Below are 6,019 nucleotides of genomic sequence, written 5' to 3' on the forward strand. Positions count from 1 at the left end.
TTCCTACTTTGTCCCTCTCCTTTTCCCCTCTCTCTCTTCAGTTCTGGCTTCTCTCTCAAGGGGCAGGTACTCCTCGGCACAGGGCTCAAAAGACCCGGGGAGGGGGGGAGTCTTTGAGGCAGGAAAGCCGGGTTGGTCAACTGCAGCTTCCCCCCCCTTTTTTTTTTCTTCAGTTCATGAACAGCCTGTATTTCTTCAGCAAAACGTTCTTTTTTTCCCCCCAAGTTTTTTATTTTTTATATCTATCTATCTATCTATCTATCTATCTATCTATCTATCTATCTATCTATCTATCATCTATCTATATAAAAGTGAAAACCACTCATGCCATAATAGCGAAATCTCCAGAACCATAAAGCCTACAATCTTGAAATTTGCCACGTATGTTCCTCTTGGCTTCTAGGTGCTTCACTAAGAAAGGATTTTTCGAAATGACCATCAGAGCATTAGTATTTCCTATATTATTATGAGACACACTCTGATGCTAAGGAGTTCTACTCCCCCTCCCCACCTGAAAAGAAATCTGTTCCAAATGCAAAAACACAAGCAGAGGAGAGGAGTTTCACTTTCAGTTTTACTTTCACAGCAGCAAGCAGCTGTACTACAGAACAGTTGAGCTAAGCCACGCCCAGCCTCCTTCCTGTCTCTTTGCTCACACAGCAAATACTGTTTGAGTTTCCAAACACCCCTCAATTCTCTCACATACTGACAGGATGCTAGCCAAATTTATACCGATGGATGCTGCAGGCTGGGATATTCTACTCCCACTCTCCCTCTGTTCCAACTGCCAGTTGCATTATATTAACACACTCTGATGCTACGGAGTTACACATTCTACATTAAGTTTCAGGCTTTAAGTGTCAATTTATCAAGCCCGAGCACATAGTTTCGTAGTGAAGCACGGGCATCCAGCTAGTTTTTTATAAATGTATCAAATATATAAATGTATATAAATGCCTTCAAGTGAGGGAAGTGTGACATCTGGGTGTCATACATTCTAATACAAATATCAAAGTTAATCATTACTATACATTCAATCAACTTACATATTTCTAGTAAATAATACGCATTTGGATTAGATTAGATTAGATTAGATTAGAATTCTTTATTGGCCAAGTGTGATTGTACACAAGGAATTTATCTTTGGTACATACGCTCTCAGGGTACATAAAAAGAAAAGATACATTCATTAAGAATCATAAGGTACAATACTTAATGATAGTCATAGGGTACAAATAAGCAATCAAATACTAGGAAACAAGACAAATTGTAAGGATACAGCAACTAGTTACAGTCATACAGTCACAAGTGGGAGGAGATGGGCAATAGAAAGGATGAGAAGATTAATAGTAATGCAGATTTAGTGAATAGTTTGACAGTGTTGAGGGAATTATTTGTTTAGCAGAGTTCGGGGAAAAAAATTGTGTTTATTTGTTCTGGTGTGCAGTGCTCTATAGTGCTGCAATCTATCATTGTTCATTTATTCCACGTTTTCTCTTAATGCTTTCATTTTATTATATAAAAATGTATACATTGATATTCCCCCTTCCCTTATTTCTATCTAGTTTTTAATCGTATCACCCTTTATTAAAAAAAAAAATTCCCTTTCTTTCTAACTTCTAATCATGTCACCTACCTAAAAAAAAGAGAGAAAAGAAAAGAGAGAGAAAGGGAAGAGCAAATCAGAACAACATAAAACGTTCTTGAATAAACAGCAGATAAGCCATCAATGTTGGGGTAAAAGTGAACCTTGCCCAAATAAAATCTGATCCAGAAAAGTAGATTAACACCTCTTTATTTATGTATATAAGCAAGGAGGGGAAGAAGCCTTCAAGTGATGGAAGGTCTTAGAGTCATTTGCAAGCACATGGGAGGAAGAGTTGGCATGCCACATTAGCCAGTAAATTCGGAATTTCTTAGAGGATTAAAAATGGCATTAATTCAACTGAGTCGTTTCCTCTGTGTTTATAAGGACCATCCATGATTGAGAACATAAAATGGGGGTGGGGGGTGACCCATACAGCATACCGGCTTTCCCTCAAGGTTGTTTGTTTTGATTTGGAACACAATTTGTAACACAGTTTAGGGAAGAGAAATGTAAACTTCCCCGCCACTGGGATTAGAAGAGGAATAGGAACTAGGATGGGATAGAATGCAGAAGAGAAGAGAATGGAGACTAGAGAATAGAATGGAGAATATGGAATGGAATGGAATGGAATGGAATGGAATGGAATGGAATGGAATGGAATGGAATAGAATAGAATAGAATAGAATAGAATAGAATAGAATAGAATAGAATAGAATAGAATAGAATAGAATAGAATAGAAAATATGGAATGGAATGGAATCAAATGGAATAGAATAGAATAGAATAGAATAAAAAATACGGAATGGAATAGAATAGAATAGAATAGAATAGAATAGAATAGAATAGAATAGAATAGAATAGAATAGAAAATACAGAATGGAATGGAATGAAATAGAATAGAATAGAATAAAAAATACGGAATGGAATAGAATAGAATGGAATAGAATAGAATAGAAAATACGGAATAGAATAGAATAGAATAGAAAATACAGAATGGAATGGAATGGAATAGAATAGAATAAATACAGAATGGAATGGAACGGAACAGAACAGAATAGAAAAAAATAGAAAAGAAAATACGGAATAGAATAGAATAGATATAGGATAGGATAGAATGCAGAATAGAAAGAATAGAATTAGAATAGAATAGAAAGAATAGAACTAGAATAGAATAGAATACATAGAGTATAGAGAATAGAAGAAGAATAGAATAGAATAGAATAGAATAGAATAGAATAGAATAGAATAGAGAGGAGGGAAGGAAAACAACAGAATATTTTTATTGACAGCGTGTGATGGGACACAAAAGGAATTTGTGGTGCATAAGGTCACAATGTACAACAGCCACCGGCTCACGGTTGACTCAGCCTTCTAACCATCTGAAGTCAGTAAAATGAGGACCCAGATTGTTTGGGGTAAGCAATAGACTGACTCTGTAAACCATTTAGAGTAGGGGGTCTCCAACCTTGGCAACTTTAAGCCTGGCGGACTTCAACTCCCAGAATTCCCCGGTCAGTAAAGCTGGCTGGGAAATTCTGGGAGTTGTAGTCCGCCAAGCTTAAAAGTTGCTAAGGTTGGAGACCCCTGGCTTAGAGAGGGCTGCAAAGCCCTGTGAAAGCGGTATATAACGCAGAGATCTTCAAACTTGGCAGGCTGGCTGGAGAATTCTGGGAGTTGAAGTCCACAAGTCTTAAAGCTGCCAAGTTCGAAAACCTCTGATCTAAGGGCTATTGCTACATAAGGGAGAAAAACAATGAGAAATCACAAGCAGCCAATAGGAGGAGATAGCAGAAAACGAGTCCTCTATAGGAACCACTGCAGGAGAGGGGAGGGGGGGGGGCTCTTCAGTCGGACTCCATATAGGACTACTTCTCCCGGCAGCCTCCGCGAGCGCCGCCCCCCCCCCATGAGCGATCAGCTGCTGCAGAGGTTCCCGAACTCGCCCAGCTCACCTCCAACTCGGCCGGCAGCCGCTGGTGGGCGAACGGAGCTGTCCACCTGCTGGAACCGGTGCTGCCGGTTCGAGAGTGAGAGCTAGAGCTAGAGACAGAGGCTTCGGCGGCTGCTCGGGACTCGCACGCAGGGCGTTTCTGGCGGAATTCGCTACTCCCCCCCCCCGCTTTGCCTTCTCGGGGAGCCCCGGGACAAGCCCACGGGCGAGTTTCGACCGGTTTCCCTCCGGCTAACGCCCCGGTGCCTCCACCCCCAAGGCAAGTCCCTTCGGCCGGGCTCTTCCTTGATCGCGGGCCAAGGCGAGGTGACACGTAGCACTGCGGGCGGCTCCGGTCGTTGGACGGAAGGCAAAGCGGCGACCGAGGGGGGGTCTCACCACCGCCGCCCCTCGACCGGTAAGGAGGCGGCTTTGCGGGAGGGGGGTTCCCAAGAGCAGCTGATGGTTTTGCCTTTGGCAAAAACTATCCTGTCCCCTTCCCTCCTCCTTTCCGGGGGGGGGGCTGCCCTAGCTTGCCCTGAGTCCCCCCCCCCCCACACTCAACACCCTTGGCCGGAGTTTCCCCCTCCCCAAAAAAGGACTTTGCCTTCGCCCCTCCTGCCCCAGCTGAATGACTGGGCTCAGCTTTCCCAATGGAGGAGGGAGGCTTGTTCTGAGCACCCCCCAGCCCCATACTAGGTCAGTCCCTTGCCTGGAGTTTCCCCCTCCCCTTCAAGGGGAGGGTGGGGGGCAAATGCTGCCCTACCTGCATGGCTGGGCTCAGCTTCCCCTCCTTTCCCATGGGAGAGGGGGAGGGGGGTGGTCCTTGAGTGCTGCCCTAGCTTGCCCTGAGTCCCCACCCCCACCCCACTCAACACCCTTGGCCGGAGTTTCCCCCTCCCCTTCAAGGTGGGTTGTGGGGCAACTGCTGCCCTACCTGCATGGCTGGGCTCAGCTTCCCCTCCTTTCCCATGGGAGAGGGGGAGGGGGGCTGGTCCTTGAGTGCTGCCCTAGCTTGCCCTGAGTCCCCACCCCCCACCCCACTCAGCACCCTTGGCCGGAATTTCCCCCTCCCCAAAAAAGGACTTTGCCTTTGCCCCTCCCGCCCCAAAGCTGCCCCACCTGCATGGCTGGGCTCAGCTTTCCCATGGGAGGAGGGAGGCTTGTTCTGAGCACCCCCCAGCTCCATACTATGTCAGTCCCTTGCCTAGAGTTTCCCCCTCCCCTTTGGGGTGGGGGGGGGCAAATGCTGCCCTACCTGCATGGCTGGGCTCAGCTTTCCCATGGGAGGAGGGAGGCTTGTTCTGAGCACCCCCCCAGCCCCATGCTATGTCAGTCCCTTGCCTGGAGTTTCCCCCTCCCCTTCAAGGTGGGTTGTGGGGCAAATGCTGCCCTACCTGCATGGCTGGGCTCAGCTTCCCCTCCTTTCCCATGGGAGAGGGGGAGGGGGGCTGGTCCTTGAGTGCTGCCCTAGCTTGCCCTGAGTCCCCACCCCCCACCCCACTCAGCACCCTTGGCCGGAATTTCCCCCTCCCCAAAAAAGGACTTTGCCTTCGCCCCTCCCGCCCCAAAGCTGCCCCACCTGCATGGCTGGGCTCAGCTTTCCCATGGGAGGGGGGAGGCTTGTTCTGAGCACCCCCCAGCTCCATACTATGCCAGTCCCTCGCCTGGAGTTTCCCCCCTCCCCAAAAAGGACTTTGCTTTCGGGCAGCCACCCAAATACTGCCCTACCTGCATGGCTGGGCTCAGCTTCCCCTCGTTTCCCATGGGACGGGGGGGGGGGAGGGAGCTTGTCCTGGGCGCCCCCACCCACCCACCCACCCCACACTGGCCCATTCTCTTGCCTGGAGTTTCCCCCTCCCCAAAAAGGACCAAATTCCACTGGCTAGGTGGCTCAGTGGCTAACGTGTTGAGCTCATTGATCAGAAAAGTCAGCAGTTCGGCGGTTCGAATCCCTAGCATAGGTTTCCTGCACGAGGAGGGGGTTGGACTAGATGACCTCCAAGGTCCCTTCCGACTCTGTTACTGTTAAATACTGCCCTATCTGCGTGGCTGGGCTCAGCTTCCCCTCGTTTCCCAGGGGAGAGGGAGTGGAGGGTCTCAGCCATAAGAGGTGTCCCCTTGATGATCTAGCCAAAGCCTTACCGGCTTCTCCCCGGCTTCCTTCCAGTGACTGCCAGCTCCCTGCTCTCATCTTTTCTCTCCCCTCCTCATCCCGCCCCCCCCCCCTTGCACCGGCTCCACTGAACTATCTGGGCACCTAAACCTTGGAGTAAAAATCCCAGGCACACGAGCGGGGCAGAGGTCGGAGAAGGGCAGAGGCCGGGTATCCAGCACCTGTTCAGGAGCGAACGTGACCCACTGCCGGTGAAGCCCACCAAGGGGGAGGCCAGTACTCTTTGGCCATAATAGCCCAGTGCTAAAAGACTCACCTTTCCTGTTTGGCCAGCTACCGATGGCGGGTACGAGACTGCAGTTCTCTTAAGGATGTTTGGAAAAGC

Source organism: Pituophis catenifer, unplaced genomic scaffold (genome assembly GCF_029215685.1).
Source record: "Pituophis catenifer annectens isolate HBS135680 unplaced genomic scaffold, rPitCat1.0.hap2 SCAF_18, whole genome shotgun sequence".
Lineage (NCBI taxonomy): Eukaryota > Metazoa > Chordata > Lepidosauria > Squamata > Colubridae > Pituophis > Pituophis catenifer.